Genomic DNA, 18,319 nt, shown 5'->3' on the forward strand with positions numbered 1-18,319 from the left:
TTGTATCTGTGCCATTGTTTTGTCAATATGCACGCCTAGTCATGGAAATTGCTTGCTGGCATTATCCTAGGTCTAGAATCATAACTTATTCTGGCACTTAACAAATGCTTATGTTACAGAGGAAAGGAAAAGAGGTGTGCTTTCTTTATGGAAAGTGAACAGAGTGTCCCATTTTATCAGGGGCTGCCTTTGAAGATGATTTGGTAACATTAACTGGTTCAAAATGCAGCTGTCAGGAGGTTAGATCACATTACACCTATACTAAGCCATCTCAGAGGCGTAGTGTGGGGGGGGCAGGGGGCTGTGGCCCCAGGTTTGCATTTTTGAGGTGGCACAATCATGCGCCCTCACAACAGGCATGGAGCCCTGGCAGCTGAGGTGCAGCAGCCAGCAGGTTGATCTAGTGCAGGCATCCCCAAACTGTGGCCCTCCAGATGTTTTGGCATACAACTCCCATGATCCCTAGCTAACAGAACCAGTGGTCAGGGAAGATGGGAATTGTAGTCCAAAACATCTGGAGGGCCGAAGTCTGGGGATGCCTGATCTAGTGGGCATGTGGATTAAGGCAGCGGGTGAGAAGCCTGTTGGAGGTGGGCTCCGTTCAGTGCCGGATTTACATATAGGCTAAACAAGCTATAGCTTAGGGTCCCACTCTCCTGGGGGCCCCCAAAAAAAATTAAAGAAAAAAATGGATGTACATTTCCAAAATATAAGATAAGAAACAAAACAAAACCTACATACAGCAACAGTGTTTTGTGTTGTGTAGGCTCCTGTTTGTTATATGCAAATGGTTTTAGATACCTATTAGGTCCATAAATTATGATATACAGTAGCATATATTCAACACAAAAACAGTGACAATTTGTTGTTGACAAAGGACAGCTGGACATGTAAATTGCCCCGTTACCTTCAGTAACTTAGGGCCTCATCAAACCTAAATCTGCCCCTGGCTCTGTTCATCCTCCATGTGGGCTCAGTGTGTCCTCTGGCACACCCACCCCACCCCAGCTGCCTAGTACACCAGGGAGGTGCAAAACTTTCTCCATCCCAGGCACTGGCAACCCATGCTACACCACTGAGCCATCTTCAATGGTAACCAGTTTGCTCAAGGGTTCAACTCAAAGTTGTGGTGCTAGGTCAGGGTTAGCAAGAACTATGTCCTCCCAGATGAATCTGCCCTGAACATCAAAGGTAGATATTGGAGATTATGCCTCCGAGGTCCTATAATACATTTGTACACACTCCTGTGTATCAACACCTCTGTGTGTTTAAAACAAAGTTTGTTACAAAGTGTTTTAGGGGGTTACAGGATCCCGATCCCACCCGGAATGCAAAATAAATAGGGCTGAGCTAAAGTGGCATTCTTTAGTTCTCCACATTATTTGTGGATGGAGAAATGAGGGGATTTTGCTGAATATGCTCATGGGAGAGGTGACATTCAGCAATAGTTTATCTTAGAAAACTCTCTTCTGTGGAAATTTAAGCTTACTAAGTTTGTATGGTTGGATAATATAAAATAATATTAAAACTGGAGCAATAGTTGTACCCAAAGTGCATGGACAGATAAATTGGGGAGGCAGTTTCACCAATTGTTCTTCAGAGGTGGACTGAAATATACTCAATCGTTCAGGAGGAATTTGAAATGCATTTTCTTTTCCTAAAAGGAACTGCCAAAAATTCTATTTGGATACATTTTGCCTTAACTCAAAAAATAATATTGTGAGCAGAAACCATATAGTAATCCTTAAAGATAGCAGGAAGGCTTGCTTATCTTCAGAGCTATGAACTGTTGCAAGTCTTGCTGAAGGAAATCAGGCTTGCTTTCAAATTCAACACCATGGTATGGAGGCTGGATTGAGGTCAGTGACCAGGATTTCAATAGATGTCTGCTTGCTCCCAAGGACTATGGAGAAATGCAGACAGAGAGATGCACAACATTACATGCCTTCACATCAAAAGCGGACACCCCAGCTGCAAGAGTTGTGCAACAGGTCACAAAAGCACCTTATATGATTAAGTCCATGACATGTGTGAAGAAAACTCAGTGGGAGTGCTTATTGATTATGCCCTATGGTAGAGGCAGAGATAACTAATGTTCTTTAATGATTCTGTTAATGCAGTGAAGGCAGTTTTAATCTTTCTCTTACATCCACTCATCATGTTTATTTAATCATAGCTGACGTTTGACTTTTGTGGCCATTTTGAAAGGGCTGCATTTCAGTAGGAAATAGCGGAGACACTCAGCATTTACTGTTATTTGTTAGAGATCACACAATGGCAAGCACATTGTGTCACATGGGCAGTGACATCACAGGAAAGCTCCAATTGGTGCCTGTGACCCTTGGGCAACTGTACTCCATTCTCTGAGTACTGATATATTGCAATCTGTACTCCTTTAAGGCTAGTTACAGGTAGGTAGCCATGTTGGTCTGCTGTAGTCGAAACAAACAAACAAACAGTTGCACCTTAGAGAACAACTAAGTTTGTCATTGGTATGAGCTTTCATGTGCATGGTATCTGAAGAAGTGTGCATGCACACAAAAGCTCACACCAATGACAAACTTAGTTGGTCTCTAAGGTGCTACTGGATGGAATTTTTTTTATTTTGTTTCCTTTAAGGCTACAATCCTATCAGACAGGAATAAGTTCAATGGAACACTTTCTACTGGTTAAACGTGTACAGGATTGTGTTGTTAGGAAGGAAGTTTCTGGTATGCAGCTGAATTCTCATAGAAGCCTAACTCTGTGGATACCTTGGCAGCAATATCTGTCAATTTGAAGCTGTCACATTCAGCTGATTTGGTGTCTTTTCTGCTCAAAAAGCCTGTCTGGAAGTTATATCTTTTGATTTGGCAGTGCTTCCACTAGATATATGAGGGCTGGCTGTGGTCAGCGGTGAGACAAAGGATTTCTCCCCAGCACATCTTTGGAGAAATTCATATTTAATTTTACCAGAAGCCACAATACCACCCAATAAACTGACATGACAAGGTCAGATTGGTACTCAGGAGTAGTTTACTACAGGGTAAGCCCAGAAGAGAATCACAACACTGTGTTTTGTCATTTCCAACTCCTAGCTAAAACCAGTTATCATTGGTATTCTATTGAATAATGAATTTCTCTCACCTGTTCCTCATTTATAGACATCCCACTGGGGCTCGTCAACAAACTGAAATTCCAGCTCTGTCCCTGTATTCATTCAGCGGCACCTCTATGGGATATAATATCAGCATTCAGGTCACCAGGGCCTCATTCACATCTTCATCCTGCCATCACCTGCAAACACTTCTCCTCTTCTCCATAGGACAAACCTGTTCGTCTCTGTGCAAGAGAATAAATAGTTACTATCTGTGGGTTAAACCACAGAGCCTAGAGCTTGCCGATCAGAAGGTCAGCGGTTCGAATCCCTGTGACGGGGTGAGCTCCCGTTGCTCGGTCCCAGCTCCTGCCAACCTAGCAGTTCGAAAGCACGTCAAAAGTGCAAGTAGTTAAATAGGTACCGCTACAGCAGGAAGGTAAACAGCATTTCCGTGTGCTGCTCTGGTTCGCCAGAAGCAGCTTTGTCATGCTGGCCACATGACCTTGAAGCTATACGCCGGCTCCCTCGGCCAATAATGTGAGATGAGTGCCGCAACCCCAGAGTCAGTCATGACTGGGCCTAATGGTCAGGGGTCCCTTTACTTTTACCTTTTATTTGATAACGCAAAGTCATTATCCAGAAACTTGTGGAATAACATTCTCTAAAAACACTCTGCAACATAGGAACTATAGCAACATGCCATAGTCTCAAATCCAGGGGGAAATCACTGAGCTATAGTGTAACGGTAAGTTTGATTATGTTCATTTAGGACTTGTTCAAGAACCAGGTTCTCCCTCTCATTAGTTGCATTAAACTAGCATATTAAAGCTAGGAAGATGGTTTTATCACCAAGTACAGTACTGCTCTTGTGAATGACCACTGTAATGGTTATATATACATTGCAACTTTGCATAAAGTTACAGACGGCAACTCTTGTTTGTAAATCCTGGCCATTTGGCCCCACTGTTTATCTATATTTGCCAACTGAATCTAACAGTTCATGTATCTGATGTTGTGCGCTCTCATCCAAAAAAGGCTATGGCACAATAAACCTGTTAATTTTTAAGGTGCCACTAGACACTTTTTTTGGTCTTTACTGCAACAGACTAACATGCCTGGCCCTCTGGGATTTGTGTCATAAAGTTCAAAATCTGATTTCATGAGTTCTGACTTCTTTTTCCAACTCAAAATAGCAGGGGACGTGCCTCTAACCTTCCACACTCATGCCCAATCCTTCATTTCCATTTATTGAGCCTGCTAGAGAAGTGAGAATGTGTCCGTCTGTTTTAAGCATTATTTTTGCATCCTGACGTCTAGGCACTGCAGAACTTGCTCCAAAACCTGCTCCCTGGGTAACAGCTCAGTTGGAAAGATCAATGGCGCATTGCTCTGCTGGCATGGCTAAAGAGTGAACACCCCCCTTTGCCAGCTGATCACATTCTGCTGTCACTTTTGAAAATAAATTTGGAAATTAAAAGTAAAAAACCCCCCTCCATCATATAAAAATAGGATTTAGATGGGATTCCTCTTCCCTTCATCCCCCAATTAGGTTTTCTGGGGATGGAGCGGACATGAATGAAATCTATTTCTGAACCTGGAAATGAATTCACAAAAACCTGGCATTAAGGTCTAGGTCTCAGACTGGCTGAGCCTAAACCGCAAATCCAACACTTTGAGGCACACTGGAAGTTATATGAATTCAGGATCCAAATTTCTGTCCTAGTTTTGCTGTGGATATGGAAGATTCATTTCGGATGTACCCAGTGAATTTAGTTTCTTACAATGCCAAAATTGTAGTCTTAAGACTGGCAGGCAGATACCTGATGGGACCTATTGCTAATTCCATATTTCCCCAGGAACTGAATTCCTTCTCCACCAGCATTAACCTGCATTACTAGACCAGTTACTTCCATCTTTACAGACAGTTGGTGTTATTTTTTTTCTAATATAAAATGGCAACAACATTCATGCAAAATGAAAAGATTTCAGTGGATTTTTATTCACCTTGAAAACAGTTGCAATTGTAAGGAGCAGGCATATAAAGTTATTTATCCCCTACTTTTCTTAAAGAATTTTCTAACCTGTGACTTACATTCTGTATTGGAATGTAATGACTTTACACCCTCTCTATACTGGAGCTTTTTGCCAATAGAGATGACATTTCTGTAAACATCAAAGCAGAAAATGCTCTAATTACATTTAACAGCACACCCCTAGGGATGTTTCTTCAGAAGTAAGTCACTATGTTTTCAGTGGGGCTTACTACCAGGTATGGATTGCAGGGTCTGTGCATTTTGATTTTCCTCATTTTTTGCAGTCTTAATTTCAATTACAGTTTCTGCATTTGCACATCCTTTTTTATTTTATTTTTAAATGAAAAGTGAGAAGCAGTTCAATGCAATATTTCCCCAAGACACATATTTTGGTGCACAGTTTTGCCTAATGTGCACATTCCCCCCGATATAATGCATTTTTTTGCATGCTGTTTTCACCAATATATGCATGCTTAATGCACTTTAGTATACACATTTAGTGTACACATTACTTGGCTGCAGAACTGCATTGCAAAATTCAAAGAAGTGCGAATTACAAAAGTTGGCAGTGTTTCTGTTCACACATTTGGGAAATGCAAAGTTTGTGGGTTTGCCTTTAAATGCGAGCTGAATTTCTCCCTCATCCCTACTCCCCAGTAAGTGTCCATACAGGATTGCAGCTGGGCAGAGCAAACCTTCTGGGTCAGGGAAGGAAATGTTGTGGCAGAGGAGTCACCAAATCCAGCGCTTTACTGGCAGATTGCAAATGGGGGCGAGCTGCATTTCCCACTTGTCTCCCTTCCACTATGACATACTGCAGACATAGTTAAAACTAGCAGTGTTAAAAACAAACAAACAACCCCCCATAAAATACCTAATTGGCCAAACTAAGACAAATAAGAATATTTTACATGTTTTTAAATGCAGGAGGACTGCAGGATTTCCCTGAGGAGGGAGTTCCATAGCTGCAATTGAAAATACCCAGTCTCGGGTCCCCACTATTCCTACTCATAGGACTATGTGTATGGTTTCTCCCCCAAACTGCAGAATGCAGGTCAGAACATATTGGTGAAGGTGTTGCTTCAGCATCTTGGCTTCCAAGTCATTTAGGGCGGCGGCGCTGTGGTCTAAAGCATTGAGCCTTGGGCTTGCCAATCAGAAGGCCGGCGGTTCAAATCCCCGCAACGGGGTGAGCTCCTGTTGCTTGGTCCCAGCGCCTGCCAACCTAGCAGTTTGAAAGCACGTCAAAGTGTAAGTAGATAAATAGGTACCACTCCAGCGGGAAGGTAAACAGCATTTCTGTGCGCTGCTCCGGTTCGCTAGAAGCGGCTTAGTCGTGCTGGCCACATGACCCAGAAGCTGTCTGTGGACAAACGCTGGCTCCCTTGGCCAGTAAAGTGAGATGAGCGTCGCAACCCCAGAGTCGTCCGCGACTGGACTTAACCTTTTTACACTAGTATGGGCACCTCTGGCTCATGCACATTTCATTCTAAGTCCTGTTCATGCATTGCTCATGTGTAATGAATAAATGTGTAAGGTGAGGAGCAAGCCTGTAGTTTTAGCTCTGTTCCCGCGGCATTTCCCAAAAACAGCTTGTTGCATGTGCTTGTGTGAAAAGAGAACCCAGTGCATGATCTCCTGTTCACAAGGAGGAGCACAGTCCCCTATGCTCAGATCCCCTACTTGCGAGCAGGAGCGTGACCTGCACATAATTTGTGGTTGCTAAAAAGTATGTGTTACATTGGGGTGGAGCTAAAAGAATGCACTTCACTTTACACCAGCGAGGGAAAACTGCGTCCTTGCAAAAGTTCTTGGACTTGGACTCTCCTCCAGCCACCATTGTCAATGACTAGGGAAGATGGGAGTTGTAGTCCTGCAACATCTGGAAGGCTGCAGGTTTCTCATCCCTGTTCTATGCACTTGGGCTCCATGTGCAAGTAGCATGCAAATGGGACTTTCTAGTCAACTTTTTTTTTTTTTGCAAGACTCCAATGGAAATTATAGTATATAGAGCAAGTAAATAAAATTTGCACATATATAACTCTTTCATGCTTATGTGCACATTAGTACTAAGAAAGTGTTTAGAATATGCTAATATTCTCTCTCAGTCATCAGCTATTATTTTATCTTTAGCCGTCCACCTGTCTCTTCTGCTACCCAAGCCCTTAATTGTGAGTGATGTTTATGACTCTTCTTCAGGGATGGGCCTGCCTAGAAAACACCCAAAGCCATCCTGGGAGACAGCAGAGAAAGTGCCATAAATTTACTGCTGAATCAGCTTAGAGGGGAAAAGCTGGGGCTAAAGAGCAACAGCTGGCTCTTGGCTGCGTGTGGGAAACAGTTCAGGGATCATTAGTACTGGTCATTCCCATGAACTTGAAGGTTCCAGTAGGGCAGCTTGGGCGGGTGACACCAAAGTTTGTGTAAAGCTTGGATCCCAAGGATGATAGATTGCTTGCGAATAACCAACAGGTTCTATCTCCTCTCGTAATGAATGGGTTTCTTCAGCAGAAGGAGCTACAATCTACTCCTTCAAGCAGTGAGAGGTAAATTATCAAAGGCAAGTGTAAATAAGTCCTTAGTTGAGTGAGCAGCTTACATCTAGCTTCACAATCAGTGTAACATAATCCTAAACATTTGTGCTGCTCTGCCTGTGTCATGGGCATACCATGTCTACTGCTGCATACCAAAAGCAGCAAGTGTCGCCCGCCTGTCTGTCTGTCTGTTTCCATCAAGAGGCTGCGCAGAAACATGGCATCAACAAGATTCCTTTTGGGACATTGCAGTTTTCAACCCATGAAGGGGTAAGAGGGGTCACAAGCAGTAGCTCCACTCCAGGAAGTTCTGAATGGGATTTCTTAGGAAGATGACAACAACAACAACAACAACAACAACAACAACAACAACAACAACAACAAGGCTGTCCAACAGGTCGATCACGATCTACTGGTCTATCGTGGGCTGTCTCAGGTCGATCCTGGTTGATCTTGTGATCTCCAGGAACTGACCCAAAAGCTCAACAACTCTGGTCTCTCCCCCTAAAAAAATCTCAACAACTTTGGCTCAACCCTCTGGTCAATCGAATGGGTAGATCACTGCCAGTTTATCTACAGTGGGAGGAGATCGCAGCCTCTTTGGAAGTTGGACACCTCTGATAATAATTTAATTATACCCCACCCATCTGGCTGGGTTTCCCCAGCCACCCTGGGTGGCTCCCAACAGAATATAAAAAACTTCCCTAAACAGGGCTGCCTTCAGATGTCTTCTAAAAGTCAGATTGTTGTTTATTTCCTTGACATCTGATGGGAGGGCGTTCCACAAGGTGGACGCCACTACCGAGAAGGCCCTCTGCCTTGTTTCATGTGAGGAAACCGCCAGAAGGCCCTCTGTGCTGGACCTCAGTGTCCAGGCTGAATGATGGGGGTAGAGATGCTTCTTCGGGTATACTGGGCCAAGGCCGTTTAGAGCTTGTAGAAATGTACTGGTGCCTAATACTGAATCTGACCAATGGTCCATCTAGCTCAGTATTTCTTACATTAACTGACAATGGCGTTCCCTCCCCACCTTGTGCATGCAAAGCAGATGCCCTGCCACTGAGCTACAACCCTTCCCACGATCGGGAACCTGCTCTGGGCACAGCTCTGTGTCCCCTATTCATGTTCTGATTCCTTCTTCAATCCTAAATGTCAACCTAAACAGGGCTAACATGTTATTTGAAAGTAGGGCTGCGTTGAAATTACTGCTTTTTGAAACTTTTCTTTCCAGGGATCCATCTGATGCTGGATTAAGACTATGCAACTGCCCCACCCACAGCACCTCCCTCTTGTTTGAGTTTCAACCTATTTGTCCTCATCCATCCCATAAGTGCCTCCAAAATGTCAGTCTCTCTGGTGTATGGAAATGGATATGAGACATAGAGCACACACATCCTGATGACAATTCCACCCAAGTCTGCAGATAACTTCTTCATTCCAGTTCTGAGGTGTGTCTATCGGATACCATTTCTATGTATTTCCCTCGCTCCCTACACACATACACAGAGTGCATTAATGGCAACATTTTTATGGCCAATATCAATCCAGTATCTTTCCTTTTTCTTCTAAAGTGAGCTGTGCATGGCCACAGGCTCTCCCTTTGCTGAGATAATAGAGAAATCAATCACCTGGGAGGGTTTATCTCGATGTCACAGTTAGATCCACAAAGCTCTCTGGAGTTACATAATTATCCCTGTCATAAGAAAACACTGTTCTTATTGAAGTAGCATTTCTACTCCCAGTTAGCCGAAACCCTGTCGGCTACTATTGATTACAATCAAAGCTGTAAAGAAGATCACCCAAACCATCTCTCACTCTCCGCTATAATATACTGCAGTGATAGTCTCTGAAACAGAGTCAAAATGTCAGCAATCATGAACCACTAGAGTTGAAGAACAGTATGGGTAAAACATTTTCAATAGATTGGTTTCCTACTGCTATATTTTTTTTTGCTAATTAGTTCTCCTGTCTGCTATCTTCCATTTTTGTATGGAGAAAATGGGTTCTTAAGGACTTGTAGTTACTAGACTTTAAAACCAATGGCATTAGTATACTGCACTTGCACTTTGACGTGCTTTCGAACTGCTAGGTGGGCAGGAGCTGGGAGCAAACAACGGGAGCTCATCCCGTTGCGGGGATTTGAACCGCCGACCTTCTGATTGGCAAGCCCTAGCCTCAGTGTATGTACACACAGACACACTGCAAAATAAATAAAATAAATAAAGCTACTTTTTGGTGCTGCTTTTAGTTTAACTTTTTTGCATATTGGATTTTACAGGTTTTCATTACAGTATATGGATTTTATAATAAACTTGGGGAAACTTTTATTTTGAAAGGGGGCATAAAAAACAGCTCATCTGCTTTCACTGAAACCATGAAAACTAGGAGTTTATGTTTGGTTAGTTTTTGGTTAGGTTTTTTTTGTTTTTTGTTTTTTAAAAAAACCCTCAACACCATCAACAACTTTAGTCTTCTTCAGAGCAACTCGTCATCTTTCCTGCTACAATGCCAGAAAACACATGGCATGACATAATCGCCGCAATGCAGACTTCTGTGTATCACCTGTGGTATAGAAGCAACAGCTTGTGTTATTAACCAGATTGATCTTGTCATTCACATTTTCCCCCCACATTGCTTGTCCAATTCTGGTATTTAATATTTAATAGGAAGCAAGACGAGAGTGGGTGGAATCTCTCCCCCCCCCTTCCCGAAGCTCTATTCCCGAAAGGAATAGTTGTTTATCCCATACAGGTTGCAAAATAATGATTACACTGGAAGGCATGATGACTGCCCAAAGTATTCCTGAGTCAAGAACCAAGGAGAGGGTTGTTCTTGGGGTGTATTTTCTTCCTTTGCTATTGAGCTGCCCTTGGAAATATAAACATTCTGTTGGTATTTTGGGAAAGGTTTCATTAAAAATGGATTTGGTGACCATAAATCAGCTTTTGTTCGTGGGTTCGACACCAGAGCTGGGCTGTGTGTACTTTGCTAAATTCATATGGTAAACAGTACAAGGCCTAGGATTGCTCCGGTGGGTTTTGTGGTCAGGTCACTGAGGAGGGGCAAGAAGACAAGAAAATCAGTTACGGTCATGGACAAGCTACTGGTACATCCCTTTTATGCCCATGCATAAGGCCAGGACTCATGTTTGCAGCAACTATTTCACAGGGATGTATTGAGACTTGGGAAGGGGAGGGGGGGAAACACCCCTGACTGCAGTCCTTGGCAAAACGACAGTGTGACCACAGAAACTCACACAAACTCACCTCAGCTGCCCTTTCCTCTAGCATAAGCCCAAGATAACCCTACTTCCCTGTCACCCAAAAAAGAGAGAAGAGGTGGGGAGAGTATAATCTATTTTTAACATGGCTTTTAAAGATAGATTGTGCTAAGGGAGAGTAGTAAAACTGAAAAATACTAGGGAAAGAATACAAATACCGTACATACTATATAGCCTCAAAACTTAAATGTGTTACTAGGGGCTTTTTCAGTGTGAAGCTTATGCATAAATCTGACCTGTTAATTCTATTGCAGGGGGGGGGGACAACGTTTTTTACACATCCCTCCATCTATAGCTAGTGATGGACAAATATATCAGTTTTGGCTTCTCTCGGTTTCTCATTTTTGTAATCTCAATTCAGTTTTCCACATTTACATATCGGTTTGCATATTTCCCCCCCTAAAAAAAAAAAAACTAATTTCCCCCTCAAAAAATCAAACTAATTTCCCCCTAAAAAAATATATGCATCTTTATATGCAATTCTGCCTAATGTTCTCATTTTTGCAAAGCAATTTCCCCTAATAAAACACATTTTCTATGCTGTTTCCACTAATATATGTATTACTTGACTGGAGAACTGCATTGCAAAATCCAGAGATGTGTAAATTATAAAGGATAGCTGTGTTTTGGTTCACGTACTGTATAGTTTCAGAAAGTGTGAATTAGGTATGTTTGCAAACCGAGTGGAATTCCTCCCTCATCCCTATCTATTGTTGTTGTTGTTTAGTCGTTTAGTCGTGTCCGACTCTTCGTGACCCCATGGACCATAGCACGCCAGGCACTCCTGTCTTCCACTGCCTCCCGTAGTTTGGTCAAACTCATGTTCGTAGCTTCGAGAACACTGTCCAACCATCTTGTCCTCTGTCGTCCCCTTCTCCTAGTGCCCTCAATCTTTCCCAACATCAGGGTCTTTTCCAAGGATTCTTCTCTTCTCATGAGGTGGCCAAAGTATTGGAGCCTCAGCTTCTATCTATAACCATCTATCTATATAACTATATAACTATATAACTATATAACTATATAACTATATATATATATATATATATATATATATATATATATAACTATATATAACTATATAACTATCTATAACCATAACTAAAGGGTTTCATCTGTTGCGGAATGCAGAATAAGAGGACTAGAAACACAGTTCCATGTGTGGACCATACCATGGTGATGTGATATGGGGGAATCCAAGCTCTGCTCCTGCCACCATCTTCTCACAAGAATTTATAGGCATGTTCCAAAAGCTAAGGTAAGCACAGTTGAGAAAAGTAATAATAATGAGCTATGTTTCCACTGAAAGTGGAACCACAATTTAATAAAGATATTGACAAGCTGGAACGTGTGCAGAAGAGGGTGACCAAGATGATAAAAGTTCTGGAAATGAAGCCCTATGAGGAATAGTTGAGGGAGTTGGGTATGTTTAGCCTGGAAAAGAGGAGATTGAGAGGAGATATGATATCCACCTTCAAATATCTAAAGGGCTGTCACGTGGAAGATGGCACAAGCTTGTTTTCTCCTGCTCCAGAGGCTAGGACCCAAACCAATGGCTTCAAGTTACAAGAAAGGAGATTCTGACCAGGAAGAACTTTTGGCGGTAGAACAGACTCCCTTGGAATGTTCCTTCATTGGGAAGTTTTAAGCAGAGGTTGGATGGCCATCCGTCATGGATGCTTTAGCTGAGATTGTTGCATTGCAGGCGGTTGGATTAGATGACTCTCAGGGTCCCCTCCAAATCTAAGATTCTTCAGTTCTATGATTCTATAAGCTGCCCCATTCAAATAGTGCACTGCCCAACTTTTTGGATGCTTCTGGAAACTGTGGCCACATGCTAAGCAGCTTTAGCCATGTTTCACTTATACTATTCACCGGAAGCTGCCTTGTACCCAGTCAGTAAAAAAACAAAACCCATTATTTTCTACCCAGGATTTCAGATAAGGTTCTTTTCCAGCCCTGCCTGGAGACAGAACCTTCTGTATGCAAAGCTGATGCTCTACCAGTGAGTTATGGCATGCTTTGGATATTTGCTTCCTGGAGTTCATAATTTCTTTCAAGGTGCTTGGACTAAAGAGACTCACAAGAGCAACTCTACAGCCACATTTCAGCAAATAAATCTGAATCTCCATGTTCTCAAGCTAAGTGTATTCTGTTAAGTAAGCAATGTACTTATTACTTTTCAATTCTGGTGATAAATACTGGGTGCCTACACATAGATAAAACTTGCATTTCATTAACAAATACCGTGGTTACTTTTATATATAAAAAAACATACCCAGTGTTTTTTTTAAAAAATTCCTAAAGATAGAAGTTAGGTAGATACCCCTGCAGCTATTTATTATAGTTCAAAAGCAGACAGTAAAAATATTTATTTTTAATAGTTCAAATTTTCTTGGGGGAAAAACCCTGCTTGTTATTCCTTTGATGGATTTAGTTTCTTAAATCTCCTCTAAAAAATTGTCATATCACATTTTTGGATGGCCATCTGGTTTGTTGAAGACTAGAAAATCTGCCTAACACCAACGCAGAAATCTTGTCAGAAAGAAAACAAATCTCAAAGAAATCACTGCAAGCATTCACAACAAAACAATTTAAAATATATATGTATATTACACACACACACTCCCCACATTCCCTAGGGGCAGCACTGCAGACTTTAGTTATCTTTGTATGCAAGAGCACTGAAGACTTATAGGGGTGCATTCAAATGTGGGGATTACTATGTTGGTTTTCCTGGTTGTGATGCCACTGCTTCTGTCCTAGTTTCTAATATTCCCTTTTGATTGATACTCTGCCACATTGGGTTAAATTTAATTCACACTGGTGGTCATGGTGTGACACAACAGAAGATGTCACCAGACACATCACCATGGCACATGGACATCTACACAATGGCAGGAAAAAATGATATGGCAGAATACCACCCCAAATTTCATTATATGAGTGGTGGCAGCATGATCGATGAAAACTGTGGGAAAATTACAGCACAAAACTGTGATTTCCCAGGTTAACAGGGTTGCAAGTGGATTTCTTTTTGGAAGCAATTAACATGGAAATGAGTGTTACACTTCCACTAGATTTTCAGAAATGACTTTTGTGTCATGTGAAATATCACATAAAGCACCAAAATTGAAAGGTAAGGAAACATCGGGAAAATGGCAATGAAATGTTGTCTGAGTGCAACCACAGGGTCTTTGAAAAGAAAACACTGTAGGGAACAAACCTCAAACACAGCCACTAATCCTGCATACGATTCCCAAATAGTCCAACTAACTCCAGATGAAAATTTCCCTGTGTGACTCTGTCCATACAAATTCAAATGTGACATATTCTTCTAGTCGCTTCCCTAATGGTGTCGCCATCCTCATCTCTCTACTCTGAAGATGTCACATTTTGGAGGCCAGGAAAGGAAATTTCCGGGTCATTTAAATCCTATTTGTTATATAGGTGGTAACCCACCAACTATGTAGGGCCAGCTCTGCCATTAGGCAGAGTCAACTACCCAGTGCCTAAGACCTTAGGTATCAAATGCTAGTGGCTAGGGAGTACGGATGAGGTGTTGGAAGACAGGTAACTCTATCTATTCCTGTGTCCCCTAGGCAAGTATGGTGCCCTGCTGCCAGTGTAGACGCAAGATTAAACTCCCAGTCTGGTTGGTTTCTCTATATGGGATGGGGATGGGGGGTGTCATTTTGGGTTTTTTTGCCTCAGGCAGCAAAATGTAATGACCTGACCCTACAACTGCATCAGGTAAGACCATAACTTTTTAAACTTTTCACATCACTCAGTGGAGAGAGATGGAGATACCCCTGTAAGCCATACAATTTCTGTGCCTCTAATAAGTTTAGACTGCAAGTGTGTGCAACAAATAGGAGAACCAACCATAGGTGTGAATTTTGCTGAATACACGTCTATATGCAATTTCCCCGAATATACACATTAAAAACCCCAAAACATTTCCCCTAATATAAGGAATTGAGTGTGTTATTTTCATACATATATGCATTTTTATGCACACTTTACCCCAATATATGCATTTTTCAACACATTACTTGCCTCAAGAACTGCACTGCAAAATTTGGAGAGGTGCAAATTTCAAAGGATATCCGTGAGTCACCTCTCATATTCTTTCAGAAAGTGTGGATTAAGTACATTTATCTTTAAATGCGAACTGATTTTAATTTCTCCCCATTCCTACTCAGAAATAAGATTAATAAAAACCAACAGCATTTCCTTTTAGGTAAATCAGATTCATACAGCAAGGTTTACTAAGAAATAACTCCCTATGACTTTAGTGAGATTTACTCTAAAGGGTGTTTATGATTGCAGCCTTAGTATCAGGAAAGTAAGACTGTAATCCTCAGCAATTAGCAGGGAGTCAGCACCACTGAGCTCTATTTCTGAGTAAATGTGTTTAGGATTTTCCCACTAGGATCCAGGCAATCTTGTGTAGTAAATTTTCATATTCTAATCTAACTTGATCCTGTCAATTAGACACAATCCATTCAATAAAGTTCCCCAAAGGGATGGAGGAAAATTTTCACCAACAAAAGTCATCTTGGCCACAACCAGAGATATCACTCTGACTACAAACCTTATAGAGAAAACATTTTATGGCCACAAAAACGCTACCGAAGCACAAAATTAAAGTCTGTCATTAACACATTTAATTTGGTTCTAAATCTAAAGTTTTATTCCTTCTCACCCTTTTATTTTAAAAAAGAAAACCTTCTTGCATCAACATATGATAATCTAGGTTTTGGTACAAGCAGATAAAGGGCAAGAAATGCTTAAGATCTCCTTGGACATGTGGTTTAATTACAAGTTTGTTGATAACAGAGCAAGTCCTTTTTGGAATGGTATAATTACAATTAATTATTGTCATCAATTCATTATACAGCACCAGAGATAGGCAAAGAATTTTACAGACAAATAATAGTGGCCTGTCTGTATCCTAAGGTGCTCTATAATCTGAATCAGACTGAGCACAGCAAGGGATTGAAGTTCTCAATTCCTCCTGGGAAAGGGATATTTTGGTGGCAAATGCCTGTAAGATGCTTCTTACTTAAAAAAATAATAATCAAATATTGCAAAATTAGTGCATGCATGTGAGGCTCCTACCAAGTCTTCCTTTCACATGAAGCTTTGAATCAGTTGTAATTACATAATCAAAAGGGCCAGCTGGGAATCTTAGCAGTGTCTGGTAGAATTTTGTATCACATTTTAATAAAAGCAAAATTGCCTTTTTAAATCCCTTACTGATATGCTTTGAGAAGATGTATCTGGTGCTGGCTTCCCCATCTCAACTTTTCTTGTTGATAGGTTTGCTAGATGGCTGCACCGTGTTTTGGCATTTTCTCTCCCTTCTTTTCTTTCTCTTTTTCACACTGAATTGATTACTGCCCCAATTTCCCAAAGTGGATGTGGAAAACAGTGCATCAGTACACAGAATGCATTGCTAAGGAGCACTGCCTGCTCACGTTGGAACAAAATATTTTTAAAAGTTTTTATTCATTATGTCCAAAATGTTTAACTTCTGTATCTCAAAAGCTAAGTCACCTTTACTAGCAGTTTATGCTACAGCTTCTGCAAATATCTGTGTTTCTTTTCCCTGTTATATCTGTGCAATCATATATAGCCATTTACCCTTAACAGTGAGGGTTTCGTTTCTGATCATTAGACAAATATAAGGAAGCTCCTGTCACTGTTGTCTTCAATCCCACTGTTGTCCTGTTTCAGTGTTGGTCAAATGTTAGATCTGAATCGGTGTCTGTGTGTCATAGGGGAGAACACATTCTGTAAGACAAAGATGACCAACTGGCAGTCCAATGGACTGTATTACGCATCGAAATAATGGGTGGGAGAAAAGTAACCAAACTTTTCAGGAGGGGATTGCCTCTTGTCTTACTGGGTCTTGCTGGCTAGCAGGAAGTTTTGGAGAGAGCCCCATTCCACTTTGTGCCAGCCATGCTTCCCAGAATGCACTGGAAACAGAGCAATGTGACACAGCATCATCATATCACTCCCGAACCATTCCAGGTTGTATGGCAGCTGGGAAGATGGGGAGAGTGACTTGTGTTGTTTTGAGTAGTGTAGGACTTCTTCTTTTTTAAGGCTAAGAAAGGAAAACATGGAAAAACCTTGGTTAAATAAGATTAGCAGCAACCCTTCTCCCGAAACTTACAGAGAAAAATATTTTTCCACCCATTATTTTTTGGGGAGGATTTTGTTTTGCCCCCAGCCACCCGATGAGTGGCCCCAAATAGACATTTTCAAAATGTTCAGCACAGTGCTGCATCCTTGCAGCAACCTCATGGCACGGGCAACTCCATTCCTTGGCTTGCGCTCAGCATTTCACCTGCTAATGCCCTCTGCTTTTGTGGGCTGCCCCTGCCATGCTTCCTGGCCAAGCGACCCATTTTAAGCAATGCTAAAAGGAGGGAGGAATGAAGGCAGTGTGTGAAGCGGGGAGGGTAGAAAGGCTTTTTGAAGCATTGGGCCGAGCAGGTGAATGGGTGGGTATGGATTGGGCTCCAATTTAGAAACACCTGGGGCCAGCGCTGGGGCTTTAAAAAAGGCAACATCGATAGCAACAGAACTGCACAATTTGCTGTGCGGCAGCTGGCACATCAGTTGTGAGTCGAGGACCCGCCACCCGCTTGAGGAAATAAAGACACAAGGACACAATGTTAATGGGCGTTAAAGGCCACAACTTTATTGATTACAGCATGTCAGTGGTATTGGCTTAGGCATTGGATCAAACAAGCTATACCTGACTCCACCCCGCTCGGCAGGGAGTCATTCAAGGGTTAACAACCAGAAGGTGGAGCCTGTTGATGCAAATACAACTGAAAGCTCCCCCTGATGCCACCGGGGGGTCGTGCCATGGCTCTAGCCACCAGTGGGGCATCGGACAGGATCCACAACCGCTGGATTCCTTTAACGGAATACCCAAAAGATGTAGGGGTAGGCGATGGCCCGAACCTTGCCCTTCGATACACCATACATGTTCCAATGCCTAACCCCCAATACCGTAAAAGTTGTGAGGTAGGTGAAAAACCAAGAGGCTTGAGCCAATTTGCCAAATGGATAAAAACTCCTACCAGGCCCCTTGGGCAACCAAGGCAACCAACCAAAGTCCATAGCAATGTCATGAGCATAGGAATGACTTAAAGGGAGGGTGGGCGGGAGATCCGATGTAAATCCGGCGAACAATGGGGGCTCAGGGCTGCCGCGGCTGCTGAAGTGCAGCAAAACCCCACCCCCCCGAGCCAGCCCTATTGGCTGGCTGTGGGAGGCACGGTGCGGTAGCAGGGACAGCTAAGGCAAGGGGCCGAAATGCCCCCTTGCCGACGCAGGAGTCGGCTTCCACTCACAACTCCTCCCCTCATGA

The sequence above is a fragment of the Zootoca vivipara genome, chromosome 11 (assembly GCF_963506605.1).
Source record: "Zootoca vivipara chromosome 11, rZooViv1.1, whole genome shotgun sequence".
In the NCBI taxonomy this organism is placed as follows: Eukaryota; Metazoa; Chordata; class Lepidosauria; order Squamata; family Lacertidae; genus Zootoca; species Zootoca vivipara.